Source organism: Anas platyrhynchos, chromosome 2 (genome assembly GCF_047663525.1).
Source record: "Anas platyrhynchos isolate ZD024472 breed Pekin duck chromosome 2, IASCAAS_PekinDuck_T2T, whole genome shotgun sequence".
NCBI lineage: Eukaryota > Metazoa > Chordata > Aves > Anseriformes > Anatidae > Anas > Anas platyrhynchos.
The window spans coordinates 130,622,712-130,641,685 of NC_092588.1; the positions used below are offsets into that span (position 1 = coordinate 130,622,712).

The following is an 18,974-nucleotide window of genomic DNA, read 5'->3' on the forward strand; positions in this document are numbered from 1 at the left end:
TAAATATATCTCTACCAGATCCACAATATTTTTAACTTCCCCCCTATGAACACAAGAAAAAAACATTTGTATCCCAGTGAAGGGGGGAATTAAGTAGAGTATAAATGATTCTGCAGGTAAATAAGACTGTAAAAACAAACCCACATTTTTAGGAGGTAAACACAATACATGCTGCTGCTTCCCTCTGTACCCTTGCCAAGGAGAATGTTTATGATTCAGATGGCAACAAAGCCTTTGTGTTCAAGGACCGTGTGGATTTCAGGACATGTGCTCTTCTGAACGGCACACACTTCAGAGATACCATGGTCCATCACGTCACCCTAAGTCACCTTGACATTTCCGAGATTATACATCATTGAGATGATAGCCTCAGGGCTATAAACCTTTTTTTTAATACATTATTAATGATAATGGCTGCTATAGACTGACTACATAGTCCTAGCATCTCTTTTTCCCTCAGAAATCTAACCAAGACTATCGCCTGCAGTTAACACAATAATATCCTGCAGGTCTGGATTAGGTTTTTCACAATCACAGAAGACTTGAGACTTCAGTAGCTCAGAATTAGATGGTGTCTGCCCAGGAAATTGTAGGTTGGGGCCCCAGTTCAGCTCCTTGACCTACGTACCAAAGGGCATGGGAACTACAAAGGCACCAGTAGCCTTATAAATCACCAAATAAGGATCTGGGGATAATAACTACAAGCTTGTTGTTTCAGTTAGTCTCTCAATTAACCTAAGTTGCTCCTGACACTTGTATTGAAAGATAAGCAAAATACCTACTCTATTTTTAGAAGAAAATGATCACCGAGCTCTCAGATTTTACCTAGATCTGAAGAATAACATTAACAGACCATAAAGCAGACTACATGGAAGGCAGTTTTCAGCGTATGGGTCACAACTTTGCTGGGGAGGGGGAGCAGAATCTGTTGGAAAACTCTCTCCAGAGCTGTAGGTGGTTTCCAGGGGTGGAGAAAGCATTCCTCTGCAGAGCTTCACGTTCATGATACCAAGAACAAGCTCTGAATTGTCATCTGATTTTTCCACCTACCCACTCTGTTGACTTACAGCATCTTTTTCAAGAACTGCATCCACCCAAGGAACGTGAGGTTGTGTAGTTTATCCTAAAAGTTTAGGGAGCTAGTTCTATTCTTGCTTGGGGTGATGCCCACACATCCCACGCCAATCCTTTTGAGGAAAGAAATTACAAATACCCTCTTACCCTCTCCCCATCTGCAATTAGAACAACAGCATTACCATACACACTTTCCAAGGCTTTCTTAGTCACAGTTTTCTCCACTTCTATTTGCAAGGAAGAAACCTTCTCAGAACAGCACAAGCCAAATTCCTCCCGCTTGCACGTGCTTTGCTTAGGTGGGGGCAGTGATACAAGTCTGGCTTACATGAAGCCTTTCCTCATTTACTTGCCTAATTACATAAAAGAGTGCTGTTAAAAAAAAAAAAAAAAAAGCCTTAAAAAAGGGCAGAAATTTCACGTACACCCCTTTTTCTAAGTGGGTTAGCCCAGCCTACGTGTTACCAGCAGCATTGCTGGCCTGAAAGTCTTTCATTATCTCTTGAAAGTCTGCGTTATCTGAATATTAACAACATTACATGGATATTCATCTAATGGTCTGATAACATTATCTCCCAAGCTCTTGGCTGCAGAAGCACACTGCTCGTACTCAGCTTTGCACATCAAAGGGAAACAACAACAATAGCGCAGCTTTGAAAAATGCCTTGAACCGGCCAAAGTACGGAATTCATAAGCAAAGTGCTCTGTTTATCTGGCAGCTGGGTGCGGCTGGAGGAGCCCTGCTCCAGAGCCAGTGCACGCCTGGCAGAGCAGCCCTCTGCTGCACTGACTCAGCGGAAAGCAGTGGGAAAGGAAACGCGCTCAGAGATTTCCAGACCCTGCCAAAGGCCTACTCCCCCTCCCCAATGCCGTCAGAGTGAAGGAGGAAAGAGGCTCCACCAGGGCAAAAAAAACATATTAATGATTAGAAAAAGATCTGGAGCAGGAGTAAAAACAGACACAAAAAAAAAAAAAAAAAAAAAAAAAAAAAAAACACAGGTACAAAACCAAGAAAAATCCTTCCCCCACTGTACAGAATTGGTGCACTTGACTCTCTTTGACCTTGCGCTGAGGCTTGCTTTCTACAATCCAGCAGGGCACAGCAACCCTAGGCCAGCCCCCTCCTCCTTGAACCCTCAGACACGTGGGACAAGGGCTAGGAAAAGCAAAACACACGCAAGCACGTGCACATGTATGTATGTATGTATATATATATATGCATGCACACACAATCAGTAGAAAAATTGTTTCTGGAGAACTTTGAGACATCCCAGCAATGGGCTTATTTCTGCAGGATAATAAACTGCTGCCAGAGTTGAGGAGTACAGGGTCAAAATGTTTCTACCTTCTCTGATGTTACTCCAGCTCTCATTACAGTTTTAGAGAGATTTTCTGTGGCTGCCAAGCAGACTAGGTTTTGCTGTATTTTCTTTGAAATACAATATTTTTTATATATCTTATGTGAGCTGACAGATGCATGTTGTTTTTTTTTTTTTTTTTTGGGGGGGGGGGGGAAACAGCACTATGAAATAACAGAGCAATATAACCACACATTTCTGCCTGCATCTATTTTGCTCTGCTGATCCAGTGGATCAGCATTCATCAGTAAAACACGGTATCAGGGAGCAGCAAGAGCCCAAGAGGTATTTGTCTTCCTCTTCTCCAAATCACGAAGTGTTTCAGTGGGTGTTTCCACAAGAATAGAGGGCTGTTCATGAGATTCTTGTTGATCAGCAGGGTAACTTTGGAGTGACTGTTGAGAGTAAGAAGGGCAGTAGGAATACTGCATTGCTCAGGAGCCTATAGTCTTCCATATCTGTTTCTTTTATGTACTTGTAATATTTTTGTCCATATGAAAAAGAAAGGCCTGCTAATAGGCAGCTAGGACCTGCCACAGAGGTTCTCTGGCCAGAAAAGCAACCACTGTTTACATACACAGAGTGCAGGCAGAGGAAGATAGTATTTTGTTTAAGGTGGAATGACTTTGGCACAAAGCAGTTTTATTGTTACTCATCTTTATACAATTAAAAACTTGCATGTAACAAAGAGACAGTTACAAAGTAAACGTAAAGGCTCCTGAAATAGGATTGGTGTAGGCAATTTTCAGCACAAATATTTACAGATGTGGTGACTGAGTATAACAGAAAAGGCTGAAAGGCTGGCCTTTTTTTTTTTTTTCCACTGAGATGCACCACAACATGGTAGTGCTCTGAAGGCTGTAGTCACATAGGAATCATGCAGAGCCAGGTTCAAGCAGCACGTTGCACATGCATGCACTGCAGTAACATTAGCTGCTTCTGAAGTCTGCATAACACCAAGCTTCCACTCCTTCAAACTGCTCAGTTGTTTTTAATCCATTCACCCGTCCTCAGCTTCTTGGCACATTTACAGTTCCCCTCTCCCCTCTCTCCACCCACTTCTGTGTGTGCATGCATGTGTTCGTTCAGCACAGGCTTTTTCAGGTTCACTCCTAAAACTTCCTGTTCACTTTGTTTCAGGTCCATAGTTAACGTGCTTTAATTTATAAAGAAAAGAAAAAAAAAATGGGAGTTACATGAAAAAAAAAAAAACTGCAAAGTAAGAGTTACTCCACAAAGTCAGAAACAACAAATTACAGCTCAGTTAGCAGGTGTGCATCTTTAAGAGATCTATACCATCTTCCTAAGAGGGAGCACACAGTACAAGTGTGTGCTTACCTCAAACCCAGCACTTCTCACCATAGTCTCAGCTTTTAGATTCCACCAAGCACCTCTATAGTGTGCAGCATGTATAAGGGCCTATAAAGAATGGCTTCCATAATATCCAAAACTCTAGGCAGAGGAAAAAGGCCCCCCCCCCCTTTTTTTTTTTTCCTTCTCCAAACAACTGGTACTGAGACAACAGCTCTTTGGTGCAGTGCCTGCATGCCTGCAATTAGCTGATCTATGGGGCTGCACAAGCCGCCCAGCCCAGCCCTAGCCTCCCGCCACAGGTCTCAGATCAGATGCCCTCTAACCCCCTTCACTTCCACTCACTAAGCGACACGTGGCAGCTTTCTGTTCTAGCAGAGTACATACCATCTAACATAATACTGCTTTGGATTATCCCCCAAACTATAAATTAGTATTTATATTCAGCACCTTCAAGCAGTCTTGCACCAGATCATGTTTTTCAGACGTGTTGCACCACCACATAAAAGAAATTGAAACAGAAGAGCAAAGAAGATATTCATACTTACTATTTCTGAGAAAGTATCCCTGTTAAAAATAGGAGCATAAGCTATACTTGCTTTGGTACATGTGTATTCATGGGTGCACATAGTTCAAGAGATACTTGGGAATATATAACCTAATCAGCTAGAGCTCCTCTAGGAAGAGAGCTATGGCAGGCAAGTTAAACTGCAGCCAGCCTAGACAGCTCTGCTGTGAGACGGGACACATTAGCTGAGGAATAGCATCAGGCTAACACAGCTGTACTGTTTGTTAGTGAAGCTAACAAGGCCTGTAGTGACATATCAGCCACCTCAAAGCCAAACAAGGACTCTGAACTTCACTCCAAAGTGTGGGTACACCCATGTGTTTGCACAGAATGCCTGTTTGCTGATTGATGAGGGCAAAGCACTTTGGTGCAGTTAAATCCTTTGCAGAGAGCCTTGGGAATTTGTCAAACTTTGCCACAGGGGCTAGAACCTCTAGAGGGTACTGAAATAAAGTGAAAGAATAAAATCACATGACTAAAAAAAAAAATACATCTTTAAATTCAGATGGATTAGTGTATGTTAAATCCTAATCCACAGTGGCTTAAAGCAGAGTAGTTTTTATATACATATACCCACTTTTATGTACACGTACACTCCTTATTCAAAGGAATTTCCAACTGTTCAGAAGCCCAGTGATAGATAAAACCATGCTTTGGCTTTGTTGTGTTAGCTCAGATACTTCTACAAAAAGAAAAAAGACAGAACAAGAAGATAAACAAGGTTATTGGAATGTAAGGAAGAAGTATGATCTAGGCTTTCATAAAGTGAGCACTATATGAGAAATAATTTTTCTATTTAAGAAATCTTTAATCAAGCACTGTTCCTTGTTCTTGACAGAACACAGGTTAGAGCCTTGAATTGTATCTGGATTTCTTGTACTAATAGAAGTCGATGCTCTTACTCTAGGGCTTCTAGTGTCCTTCTAGAAGTGACATACCAGGTCACCGCGTCTCACTAAAAGAAGCAGAGAAGATGTTAGACACCACATAACCCTGGCTAGAACTTACCATAAATTAAAGTAACAAGAACACAGCTGGGCACGTGTCAGCATTTAACAAAGGTGTTGTTTCAACAGTGGAATGTGCAAAGCTGAACTACCAGGACTTCCTAATGACAAGCAAAGACATGCAGTGCAAGAGGACTTAGATCTTTCAAGCTGTTATCATAGAATCATTAAGGTTGGAAAAGACCTCCAAGATCATCCGGTCTAACCATCCTCCTATCACCAGTGTCACCCACTAAACCATGTTCCTAAACACCATGTCCAACCTTTCCTTAAAGGCTTCCAAAGACAGTGCATCCACCACCTCCCCAGGCAACCCATTCCAGTGCCTGACTAAATGCCTTACGAGATAAGTATAATTAGCATGGTCCCATCCATTTCAAGTTGGAGTAAGATTACTTCAAAAGCAGGCGAATTATAGCAGGATGTGACAAGATAAAAAGGCCAGAAACCAACTACATGAGCATAAAGCAATTTAAACAAAAAATAATAAAAAAAACTCAGCTGCACATTGCAGAGACCTCTAAGAGTTTACAGAGCTGGACATCAGACAGATATCAAGGAAGAACACGCTGATTTAGAACAAGTTGACTCCATGCATTTAGGTCCATACTAGTAGTGGCCACTAGATTGTGGGTCAACTGTTAGTTAACGCATGCCTTTTTTAGTTTAACATTTTTCAAAATTAACATGAAACAGAAAGATTCTCCCACAGGCCCAGTAGCCATCTGGCGCTATTGCTGTACTTCATGAAAGATTCATTGCCACTTCATCATAGTGGGTTATTTCAAAGACTGTAGTGATTTATGTTTTATAAGCAGAATATTCTCCTCACCTTTGAGGTTTGCAAATCTGCTTCAGCACCACAGTTCAACAGAATATGTTCTTTCTGGCTTCATTCTGTGGATTTCTAGCAACCTTGAAGGCCACAGCATCAGCTGAAGAGTCATAGTTTTAACAATAGCTTCAGAAAATGGACAAAGCAGTCTACCTCCCGCCCCCCAAGAAAAAAAAAAAAAGCAACAAAATTCCAGTAAAACATGTCCAGACATTAAGAGCTGCATTGTAGCTCCAGACTCCAATTTAGCTATCCAACTCAAACAGAGCTATATAAAGTAATACATAGCTTAGTTTGACACTCATTCTAACAGAAATTTTATGTTTCTGTTGTATTCTACTCTCAGGAGACTGTGCACCCTGAAATATTCTAGCAGGTTCTACAGAGACTAAAATGAAGCCAGTGGTTAAGGAGTGCATAGGCTAAATCTCTCCCTGTGAAGGCTGGGGAAAGCAACAGTAGTTCAGTAAGTGACTGAACTCCCAACTAGTCATCAGAAGCTTGGCTACAACACCTACCCTGATGCTCTGCTGTACCACACTGGTATGAACTGCATGTGCTGTGGTTTTTGACTTGGAGGATACACATTTATTTGTTTTTTCCTCAGGCTAGTATGAATAAGGTCAGAAGAATTCAGGTAATTCCTTTAATTAGAAAGGGACTGTTTGTGAGAGTTGGTAATAACTTGAAGAGTGGGAGTAAAATACAACCCCAACAATTCAATATGCAACAGGCTCCAATAGGAAGCTACTAAAATTGAGGAGGAAGTGAGTGAATATTCATAAGTTCTCATCAAAATGAAGAGCACCTTTAGAGGTTCCATCTCTTATCTGTAAGTACATTATCAGCCCACACAAGACTTCAGTCTGCAGCTCTGCATGTTATCTCAGTCATGGGTATTCATGATAGCAAGGTACTTGTTTTGTCTTAAAATTGTCTTTACATTGAGAAGGTCCCAAGGCAATTTACCCTGGGAGTCAAGAACAGATTATATGACAAACCTGAATGTGCTACTTGATCTCATGGAAGCATGCAGAACGGAAATGGGTACCCTGTCTTGGGTGGCCCTAGGGAGGCTGCAGCAAGAGATGTAAGAGGCAACAATGAGGACTTCTGCTGACATGAAAATCAGTGGCGGCAGTTTTTAAGAAAACATGGATTTTTTGCTGAAGACGCTGGTAGACATGGTGGCAAAAGAAGCAGAAGAGACCTTTATTATCAAGGCTTGCTCTTAGGCCTTTCAGGCAGACTGAGAGCAAACTGAACATGTTTGGTCCTATGGACTCAAGTGACAAATGAGGGTGTTGAGATTGCAGTCCAGTGCCACTGAGGTCACTCTTGATAACCTCCAAAATATCAAGGTAGTTGCAAGAGGTCTCCAATAGCTGTAGAAAGGCAAAAGTGTCATTCTTCTTGAAGAAGGGAAAGAAGGATGTTCTTAGGAAACCACTGATTTAATCACAGACCCTGAAAAGACCATGGAGCAAGTCTTCAAAGCCATTTTCAAGCATATTAAAGGTAAGGTAGTCATGGGGAACAAGCTGCAGTTATCTAAAGGAACTAGTACTTGGCTGATCCAATCTCCTCCTCTGAAGAGAACAGTAACTCCAAAGAAAAGAAGAGCAGAGGCTATCATTTACCTTGACTCTAGCAAAGCTTTCAGTCTTCCAGAGTATCCAGATTAGCTAAGCCATAGGGGTATAGATTGGCTGGGTGGCATATAAAGGAGGCAGAGAATTTGCTGGAACATTACACTGAAGAAGTCAGTTACCCAAAACCCTTGGCAGCCAGTTGCAAGTAGCATCCCTCAGGGTTGGTCCTGAGGCAAAGCACATGTTATGGAGAGTTTTAAATAAAATGTGTTTATTTAACCTGGAGATAAGGCTGAATGGGGAATGCAGTTGTCCTCTGCTGTAATAGCTGGTTATGGAGAACATATCAGGAGGTAAGCAGTTGAATGATGAAAGTTGAAAGACAGAAGGTTCAGAAAGGGTGATTCAGATTAAGGAGGAACAGTGGTGGGGGACCGGTAAAAATAAGAAAGGCCAAAACACTAGACCAGACTGTCCATGAAAGCTGTGGAATCTCAGTTCTTGGAGATAACCACAGCTTGACTGAGCAAGGCTCTGAACAACCATGCCCAACTTTAGAGCTGGCCTTGTTTTGAGCAGGGAATTAGACCAAGCATCCTGCAACATTTTGTTTCTATGATCTTGAAAGTCAAGACTCAAGCTGTTCTTGTCCAGGGAAAATGATATTAAAGTACAACCACATGTAAGGTATCTTTTACCTAAAGTCAGAAAGATGTAACTTGCAGTAAGATTTTAAGAGGCAACCATTTCCCTCTACTTTCAATTTGTTTTTATGATGGAAAATTCCAATCTTGAAGATTTTGAGCAGAACCTACAAACAGGCACAAGAGATTATACTCTGCCAAGTTTACTTTTTAAACTATGCTCACTACAGAACATCTTGAACTTTTAGCTTTCCTGCATTACAGATGTCTGGATGGACAGACTCTAGCTGTTCTGTTGAGTCAGCTTTGCAGGGAATACTTACCTAGGCAAACAATAATAGCAGGCAATGCAAGAGCCCTCTTTCCCCACCTTTTCAATAAGATCACCTCAAGATGGTCTCAGAACCTTTTACATGCAAGCTGGTCAGTCAAATGAATCCTCAACTAAGAAGACTAGTGGAACAGGAAAGAGTTGTTCTGCTTTCAAACAATTCTTTCCTGCCTAGGAAAAAAAAAAAAAAGACAACAACAACAAAAAAAAAAAACACACCACATACACAAGTCTCTTCACCTATAACAGTCTTCCCACAGTATCACTACTACCAAGTTGCTGTGGTATAAGGCAGGTGTTATTTTAAGTTGCTGATAAATCATTTCCCAGGGGACAGAGGGGAACCATTGCACCTCCGTGAATTTTCACTGCCTACTAACACCTCTTTCCAAAGCTAGCTGTATACTAATGCTACTGATCAATGGAATAATTTGTCCTCTACTTTCTTCCGCTACATTCCCTGAAATTTTCTTACCCACTCCAATCTCTAAGGGACAGTGAATAAAGAAGCTTCAGCATGATTCTCCAATGCATTTAAAAGCCTATGCTTAAAAAAATCTTTAATTTAATACAAGAAAAAAGTATGCCCATTGGAGTGCACCTAATTTAGATGAGAACAGTAAGAAACCTCAGAATGTAGATGGTTTGTTTTATTATCACTACCAGTAAACTACAGCTGCTTCACTGTTCTGAAGGATGCTGGCCTTACACAAGGCTGGCCACCACTTTCTTAATCTCCCTTCTACTTTCCTTCATCCTAGGTGGTGAGGCACTGGAACAGGCTGCCCAGAGAAGCTGTGCATGCCCCATCCTTGGAGGTGTTCAAGACCAAGCTGGACAAGGCCCTGGGCAACCTGATCTAGTGGGTAGCATCCCTGCCTCTGGCAGGGGTTTGGAACCAGGTGACCTTCCCTATTCGAGCCCTTCTATGGTCCTATATTCTTCTCCTTCCTATTCATCTCATTTAGATTACAAGGCTGAGCACAGACATTTTGGTCTGTGCTTGTACAGCCCCTTGTGAAAACACTGTGATTACAACCCAGGACATTACTGCACAAATCAGGCCAGTTAAATATCAAGTTTCACAGCCATAGTATGCTGTTTCCACTACAAGTTCTAACATACTTTCTTCAGTGCTTCAGTCATTCTTCCTTATACAGTAAGAGCAATTGAACTGGTAAAAAAACAACAACAACAAAAAAATGAACAACTACCATCTCAAAACAAAGAGCTGGCTTGGAAGAATTAAGCAATTGAGTCAGTGGCCAACGGGGACAAGAGATTTCAAAGTCAAAATCCTTGCAAGAAAAGCTAGCCTTAGCTTTCACTAACCTGAGGGTCCTGTGGCTTAACTGTCACTATCAGTGTCAGCTATGGCTGCTCATTAGTGTTCCCATTACTCAACAAGTTTGGTTAATAGACTAAAGCACCATGAGTGATAGGCAGCAATAACATAAGCTGATACCCCACAGGCTTTAGTGGGATTCCTTATTTCTGCTCATACTGTAGCAGGCCACAGACACTTTGTACTAGTGGAAAGGAAGAAGACAGACTCTCACATAAGCTAAGGAGGACCAGATTCTTTCTGCTGAAGGAACAAGATTCCGAGTCAGCACCCACTGAAATCAGTGGAACACCTCCCATCCTTTTCTACCCACTTCCTCACTCTTGCTTAAAAATCAAGGCTTGATCCAAACATATGTGTATGAGACAAGTTTTACTTTGGGCTGCACATATTGAATCAGGCACAGAACATAAGTTTTGTCTTCTTCAGTTTATTCTTTGTTTCCCCCTAACAAGAGAAAGATGACAATCAGTTTAATAGCTTTTGTTGCTTAGCTCTATGTAGGTATTTCAGACACCTACTTCATTTTTAGGAGTGATTCTTTGAACAGCTCTTCTACACATACACAATGTGTTCATAATATGACCAAGAGTGTTGCAAGAAAGCATCTCCCAGTGCAATAGAATTAAGCTTCAGTTTTAAAGGGTTATAGCTAAATTAAGACTGTTCACAATGAGATAAATATGGCTTTTAATATAAACATGTTCTTACTAGAACATTCAATTACTGTGTTACTGTAGTAACAGTAGTACATACTTGTTCCTCATAAGAGCTAAGAAAAAAAAAAAGATGCTGACTTTCAGGCAAGTGTTGGAGCAAAGCACTCAGATCACATCCAAGAAGCGGTCATATTAGCTGAGGTGGCAGCAGACAGTGTGACTGATATTTCAGTAACTCTAGTTTCATTAAGCAAGCAATGCTGATGCATATAATCTGGTTGTCAGGTTTAGCCAGCTAAGCTGCTATAGAATCATTTCCTTAAATGAATCTGGACATGCAAACAATCCTGGACACTATTAGTAGTCATATGTCAGGCAGAGCAGGTAGGAGTCCAAGGCATCAGTCCAGAGTCTATTAGATTGGAGATGTACAGAAGAGAAGAACCACCTCAGAATGTATTTAAAGTTAAGCAAAGAAACAATATGCTTATTTGCCCAGAGAAAACTTTTAAGTTAACTACTTTAAGTGTACCAACTGAGGAACAGCATTGAGCCCACAGGTTTAAAAAAGTCGAGCTGTATTACCTAGTCATTCAGACTTCCTTCTGGCCCCACTTGCCCTTGAAATATGCAGTACTTGGCCTCTCTATATGTATAATTATAGCTGCCCCAGACAGTCGTTTGATGTTGCTGGAAGGACTTGGCCTGCACTGTGCCCTGGCATGTTTGTAAGGGGGAGGTGGCCATCCTCTTCTGCCAAGTGTGTCACAGCCATCCCAAAAGCATTCCAGTGGTCAACAAAGGAGGCTTGGACACAAGCCTCAAGTCTACCATATACAGACAGAGAGGCAAGCAGCCGCAATGGAGCAGTAACACCTAGATAGTGACAGCTCAAAATACTAAGTCTCTATAGGTACATGTATCACGGCACACAACAGGTTAAGGATGTTGGAAAGGAAAGAGCTAACTTCTTAGGTAGTGACAAAAACTTCTCCGTATACACAAGATGCTGTAGCCATGCTAACAGATGCACCACTGGTCCCACACACCTACACAAGCTGTAGAAGGAAAGATTTCCAAATTAGATTTATTTTGAGCAGAAGTGACAATCTTTCCTTTGAAATTAATCTTTTATAACTGTTTATCACCATTAGTTTATATGATCAGATTCAGATCAGGCATGGTGAGAAAGACCCAGTAAGACTACAGACATACCCAAGATAGACTAGTTAAACTGGAAGTTTCTTCCTTATCTGCAACTTGCAGATATAAGCAAAAACATTTGTTGTGGTATAATGTTCTAACTTCACTTACCTCACCAGTATAATTATACCAGCATAAACACTTATTCTGTTGTGATCAAGTCTACAACACTGGTATGTGTAACAGCAATGCCAAGATGTCATTCTGCATCAGTGTTTTGCCAGGCAGAGTTTCAAAGACGGAAGCAATCATCTTGGCACATAAGAAACAGAAGTACATCCTCGTTCAATCTGCCTTTTTAATATTCCCCACCAAGGAATGATTATTGCAGAATAGATTACTAAAAGGACAGGGGTATAAAATACTACAAGATTGAATGTAACTAAGACTAACAGCTGGGGACAACAAGCAGGCAAGTCTCCCACGAGAAGGAAGGAGGGAAATATCCCCATAGGCAATACTGATCCCTTATATTTGATCTTATCCCCACATCATAATCTACACATTGTTTTTTGGCAAGATGTCAGGTAGGAGAACAAGCTAACTTCTCTATCAGTGGGATGGTTTGGCATGACACAAGAAGCATGTATCTTTACAACTACAAAGTCAGAAAGCCTAGCAGAACCACCCTGTTTACTTAACGAAGTGACGTAAACTATAACTACGCAAGTGTGGCCTTCGTTCTTTCCTCCAGCTATCCCTGCTTTTCCTCAAGGTCCTCCCACTAATCTGAAGTCTAGATTAGCAGTCTCTAAACCCTAAAGAGGGTACTATATCATTTTAGTGTCCAAGTGTGGGCTGGGTACCCACCAAGAATTCATGATAAATCCAAATGTAATAGTTAGCAACAGGAATGTTTCTAGAAATTCCATTTACATCAGTCTGTGTTCTACTACTATTAATAGGTTTTGCTTTAGGAAGATAAGTGCTTTGAAGAAAGTAGCAATGCTTCATGAAGTTTAGTAATTTCCTCATATAAAGAGATGTTCATATATACTATGTGTTATGTTATCATAAGTTCAATACTTTATAGTGATGTGCATAGAGAAACATCCTATTGATATGCTTACACATTACACGTGCAAGTAGCAAGATCATGGCATCTATTAATCAATTTATTGAAGATAAATTATTGTTTTTCTGTCACACTTCATAAATCAATTACCTAATACAATAGCAGACTGTGTAGAACATAGCTCAGTTAAGCTGTAAGATGTTTGCCTGTATATTATAAGATGAGCAATTAGGATAAAATACAATAAAAACTGGTACAATTCTATTCTCATCAGGCTTGTTTTCAGTCATGTCAAGATTTTATTTGGTCATTTCACTACCCCTCCCCAGAAAAAAAAAATAGAGTAAAATTGGACAGATTTAAAGCCAGATCACATCCTCCAGCTAAGACTTCTCACATTAGATAGAGTATGACATTCTGCTGCATTATCTATTTTTGCCTGAATAGATATACAAAAGGACTGGACAACAGTTGAGGGGAAGCATGCACAAATACAAGTTGTGATTGTTTTTATAATGAATAAATTATTACTGTTTTTGCAGCTTTCAGGTCTGAGGCAAGCATGGCAAAAAAAGATGAGACACCTCCCAGCACCATGAGATGCAAGGGAACAAGTCCCACATCAAAGGTTCTTGATGATGGGAGAAAAGATGCTGTGTGCTGTAGGAAGTTCCCCTGGACTGGCAACACTACCAGAGAGGTCAGGGAACATGTAGCATCTATCAGGGACAGCCCAGGCTCCCAGAGCTGTCACAACACAGCATTAATTTACAAGGGAGTAAAGAAGAGGCTGAAACTTCCTTAAGTGCACACACACCCCTTTAAGCCCTAACAAATCCACATGCAGGAAGTGAGACAATGGTTTACCATGAAAGAGGGAACTCCCCACATAAGCTCCATCTTAGATAGTCACTAGAGCTGTAGAGGTCTGAGCAATGAGTCACAGTTCCCATGGGTTAGAGGTGACCAACAAAACAACAGGTGCCAGAGCACCTCCTCATGCTATGGGAGGGCATCCAAACAATTCAAGCATATTCACTTGCAGTAAGTGGCACCCTTACCGCCACTTATTTGTACACAAACACATCCCAGCCCATCAGGCACCCACTGAAACCCCCTTGCCCAGCATGGGGCCCAGCCAGCAGGAGAGTGGAGAAAAGGGCAAGGATGTTCTGCTGGGACAAACCAATTGCATCCTCCTCCCTGATGTTATTAAGTAACCTAATTGCTAATCTAATAGTCAAAGAGAATGACAATAGCCAACCCAGCCCTTACTGAGCCTTTATAGGCTTTATTTATATCCCAACAGAAGCTACAACTCACGTTCTCCTAAAAGGAAAACACACGCCATTTGAGTCAAGCCAATAACGTCTCGTTTCAAACATTCAGTTCACACACATAATGAAACTGGAAGTAAGAGTGACATATACGTATGTCATCATGGGCTCTCCTACACACCCCAAATTCTCTAGGTGAAAACTGAGTTGACCTATATGACATGAGGAGCTGCCAGTGGACAACATCACTCTAGAAGCAACTGTTTCTTGTCCTCAGGTACCACGAGGCCTCGAGGTTCCATTTGCCAGCCTTCAGGAGGATCAAGATTTCCCATCCTTCTGTCCTTGCAAGTTGATTGGTGTGGAAGGAAGAGGGGAGCATGTAACACCAGATGCTTTCCAACTCAGAATCACCATTTTTAATTGACTTCACACTTCCTGGTACCCCAGAAATTCAGGCATAATATATTCATGTCTAATGACACTGGAGGGTGAAAACCCTTGTTACATTTTTTGCTGTCCAGGAAGCTGTCCTAAGGTTTAAAACAAGTTTTAAACATTAAAGCCTATAAAACTCAACACAGAAGCCATGGGCTGCAACAGGACCTACTGGTTAAATGTGGCTCATCTTAGTACTTTCAAAGGAAATGTTTTGGCATCCACTGATTATTCAAAATAAAAGCTCAAGAAAGCTGGGCCCCACCTGCGTCACCATTTGAACACTTCCTAGGTCTAGAACAACTTCCAAACATCTCTAGAGCAAAAACTGCTGAGAGCAGGTCCCCAGCCATGCCTACCCAGGCTGGGCAGAAGCATTACACATATCTGCCCTGCCCCCAGCTTGTTGCAGCCCCTCACAGTCACCATGCTCAAGATAGTACTGCTGAGGGCAGAGTACACGGTCAGGGCTCTCCCACCACTCCCTCCTGAGGCATGACTGCTCTGCAGAAGCAGAGGACTTTGAACTACATGGCCACCTCATCAAGCTACAGCTCTGTGGGACTGTGCACTGTGGCTGAACACCAGGTACATTGGGATAGGACTGACCAGTACACCTCAATCCTTGCTGGGGAGAAGTGGAATGCAGGAGAGCCTGCTGGCACTGGCAGCACTGGGATGCCCTGGGACAAAGCTGCACCTCCAGCCCCCAGACCCTGGGGAGCTTCCTGATGGGCCCATTGCCACTGTTCCACACTTTTTTTTCTCTGGAGGAAAGCACATGCCTGTCTGTAACTGAGAACACCCCCAAGCACCTAGCAGCCTGACAGTCACCAGTGAAAATACCTAAATAGGAGAAAGAGACACATTACTTTTTCCACATGCAGCTCAGCAAGAGATTATTTCACAAAACTGTCACAAACTGAATCTGAGCACTGGGGTGCACAGAAAGCAAAGCATCAGCACCTGTCAGTGGTAGTGATCACCACCACCCCTGCCACCAGGTCTTTGAGTACAGTGGTAGTCTTCTCTCCCCATTATTCAATAACCCATGTAAAAGGCACTTGAATCTCTTTCCCCAGGAGAGGTTTTACCAGAAGTGTGACCCTGTCAAGTCCTCAGAGGTCAGACATGGCCCCTGGCTGGTCAGATAGAAGAGGGTGATGTGGATGACATTTCTTCTCAGGCCCGGAGACAGCAACACTGACAGCTCCTACCTCTGGAGATAGGGGCTAGCTCTAAGTGCCGATAATGATTGTCCAAAGAAATGCAGCAAATGGCTTTTCAAGTGCAGTAGCAAATTAGTTGTTAGCTTCCTGGTAAAAGTGTTAGTTGATGTACACAGGTTTTACATTCCTTACCAAGAATTAGTAAGGTTATTGCAATACCCCCAGTGTTTTCCACATTTAAGACTGTGAAAGACAGAGTATTTAGACTACTGGAATACAGGAGGATTCAAAGGAAGCTTTTAGTAATCACTGTACAGTACACTGATGTAAACCCACTGGAGCCCAAGACCACAGCTTCAGGGACAGGGGTGGAGAAATGCAGCTATTAGAACCCTATTTGCCGTAAGCTGCTATTGGCACTGTAAGATCCTTTGATTACACGGAGACCTGACTTTTTTTTTTTTATTCCTACCACTGAGCTAGGAAGCCAGTCTCCCCCTACTCGTGTTTGTCAAAAGGGGGTTCTAGGCCACAGCACACAGCCCTTAGCTTCACAACAAGAGCAGCCCAACAGGATGGCAGACTAAGCACATTGAGTATGAAGAGCTCCCCTGAATCTGGTGCAACAGCCTTCGTCCAGGGGCACTGCAGAAAGCCACCGAGCTGAAGAGGCTGATAAATGACTTACCTCTGTAGCTCTCTTTGTGTGAGAAACAACATATGTGCACAACCCTATGCATTATCATTATTTACAAACAGAACTAGGAGTCACATGTTTATTGATATTAGTTTATTAGAGGGCAGTCACCAGAACCCAGTAAACAGATAAAAAGTTCCTATAATTAAATAGGACTCATCATTTACCAACTAGTGTTTATAAACATGTTCGTTTTTTCTTTTTGAGAACAGCTTCTAAACATGGTTGTGCTTTCTAGCAGATCACACTTTTAAAGTCTTTGTTCACATATCTGTATACTTTGTAATAATAACCACAGCATGCTCAAGAAATATAACAATAGCCCAGTGACCAACATTATTACGTATATAAAAAGCAAAGCAAGCAGTCACCAAGTTTCTATCACAGAAACAAGAAAGCTTGTAACATCTCTGCCTAAGATAGCCAGCAAATCCAGTACTACTAAATGGCTGTACTATGTTATATTTTATGAATTCATTGTCACAGGCCTGAGAAACAATAGGTTAACACTTCCTATACATATCTGCTGCAACAGAAGAAAGAAAGCAAGCTGCTAGGCACAACGTGACTTTTCAGCAAATCTCAGTTCCAGCCTAGATGCCTTTATAATCAGTGTCTAATCCACACAACAGAGTCAACAGGTTGTTTAGGGAAGTAGATGATATCTGCTTTAGGTTATACATACAGTTATCATCTCACCACAGATAACTGATACGAACTCATAGCAGCTGGTCTCATATCACAGAAAAAACCTTCAGGAGGTATACACTTACTTTGTTTTCACAGGAGAGTATGGTGATTTAGGGAATGCAGATCACTCAGTAATTCAACACACCATCTTTCTTCTTAAGAAGCAAATACCTTAACAAACTGAAGTCTAATGCTTTTCCCAGGACTACAGAAGCACACGACATTCCTGACCAGCTCATTCACAGAAACACCAAAACCCAGAGCTATACCCTTAGGCCTTTGCTTTCTAGGCTACTTCCTTCCTCTAGTACTCCTCCCAGCATTTTAGTTTGGTTTCCTAAGGAAATCAGCAACATGCAATGTCAAAGTATTGTCCATAATGACTTTCAATTCCTTCAGCCAAAGCTTAGCTAAAGATATTTAAAAAAGCTTTAAGTCCTTACCATTTTTGCAATATGAGGAGACAGGAAAGACCTCTTCTCATACCCTCTCATGAGTTAGGGATATCTTAAATACTGTCAGTTCCTCACTCAGAGACAGAAGGAGAACTAGAGGCCACCAGCCTGTTTACAATTCTTCTGCTCACATTGCTTCTTACTCACATCTTGTTTCTCTTCTTGGATCACCCCTAAATAGTATCTTGGGAACTTTCTTTCAGCAAATTCCTTTCATCCTCAAGCACTGTGAGTACAATTGCTCATAGCCTTTCAATAGTCACTCAAAGCGATTGCAACCCCCAGCACCTGTGGAAGCAGGCACAGGTGTTGCTAGACTCAATGGCAGTAACAGCTTGTAGGTAGGGATTTACTTACATTAAAAAAAATAATCAAAATGTTTATTATCTAAAAGCTTTTAAAGCTGGCAGGTTTGTTGCACAATTCTACAGCCTTATCTTATACCACTGAATGCAATGAAAAAGCTACCTTTACATACAAAAGTGGCTTGACTGAGCCATAAAACATCATAAGAAGTAATTTGGTTTTCTGGTTTTTCTAGTGAGAATTTCCAGACTATGAAATACAGTGTGCACTGCAAATAAAAGCTGCCACTTCACTTTTTCTTAAAATATACTATTTAATATATCAGTCCTTATATTTTCTTTCTACGAACAGTATGATGATTTTACAGCACCCAGAAGCACCATGGTCAATTTGCTAAGAAGGACCACAATGGGCTCTTAGCTGCTGTAGATTGACACAGATTTCAGATGGCAGACACCTGCATTTTCTAACAAGGTAGCTGGCACGTATTAGTGGCTATCATTTAGGATATAAATATAGATGTGTCAAAGGCAGGTGTCTATATTTGAGTTAATCAGTTCATGCCTTCTGTAGGGCAGATAGAGCCATAAGAGAATTTATTTGATCTGCCTTTGATCCCACTCCTGAACTAGGATAAAACATGCTGTAGTCAAACGTCTTTCTTTCTATAGGCGGTGAAAATATCTAAAGATGCCTAAATCAGGCTTAAATAGCTAATTTTTAGATGTTAGTTAAATGAATCCTGATTGTTGTGTCTGTGTTACACTGAAAATTCCCAGCACTCTTTCTGGGAGACTATTTGGTATGTGGAAAGCTCTCCTTAGGGAAGTAAATAGCAAGCTAAGTGGAGTAGAAAGCTACCCTAAACTTGCCTCAAAGTGCTTGAAATAAGTATAGATTTTCCAAAAGAAAATATATAACTATTGCCTTCCCACTGAAAGTGGGAGTAGGTATTTGAAAGGGATGGAGAAAAAAAAAAAAAAAAATATATATATATATA

The 18,974-nt window shown here is 41.3% G+C and overlaps 1 long non-coding RNA gene across 6 annotated transcripts in view; it reads right to left on the reverse strand.

The window, feature by feature from the left end:
• Positions 1-18,765, reverse strand: part of LOC106015582 (uncharacterized) — a 320,191-nt gene extending 301,426 nt beyond the window's left edge. For all 6 annotated transcript variants that reach the window (XR_011807004.1, XR_011807003.1, XR_005263736.2 and 3 more), the window contains exon 1: positions 17,657-18,765. This is a non-coding gene — a long non-coding RNA (uncharacterized lncRNA). The remainder of the gene's footprint in view (positions 1-17,656) is intronic.
• Positions 18,766-18,974: the final 209 nt, after the last annotated feature.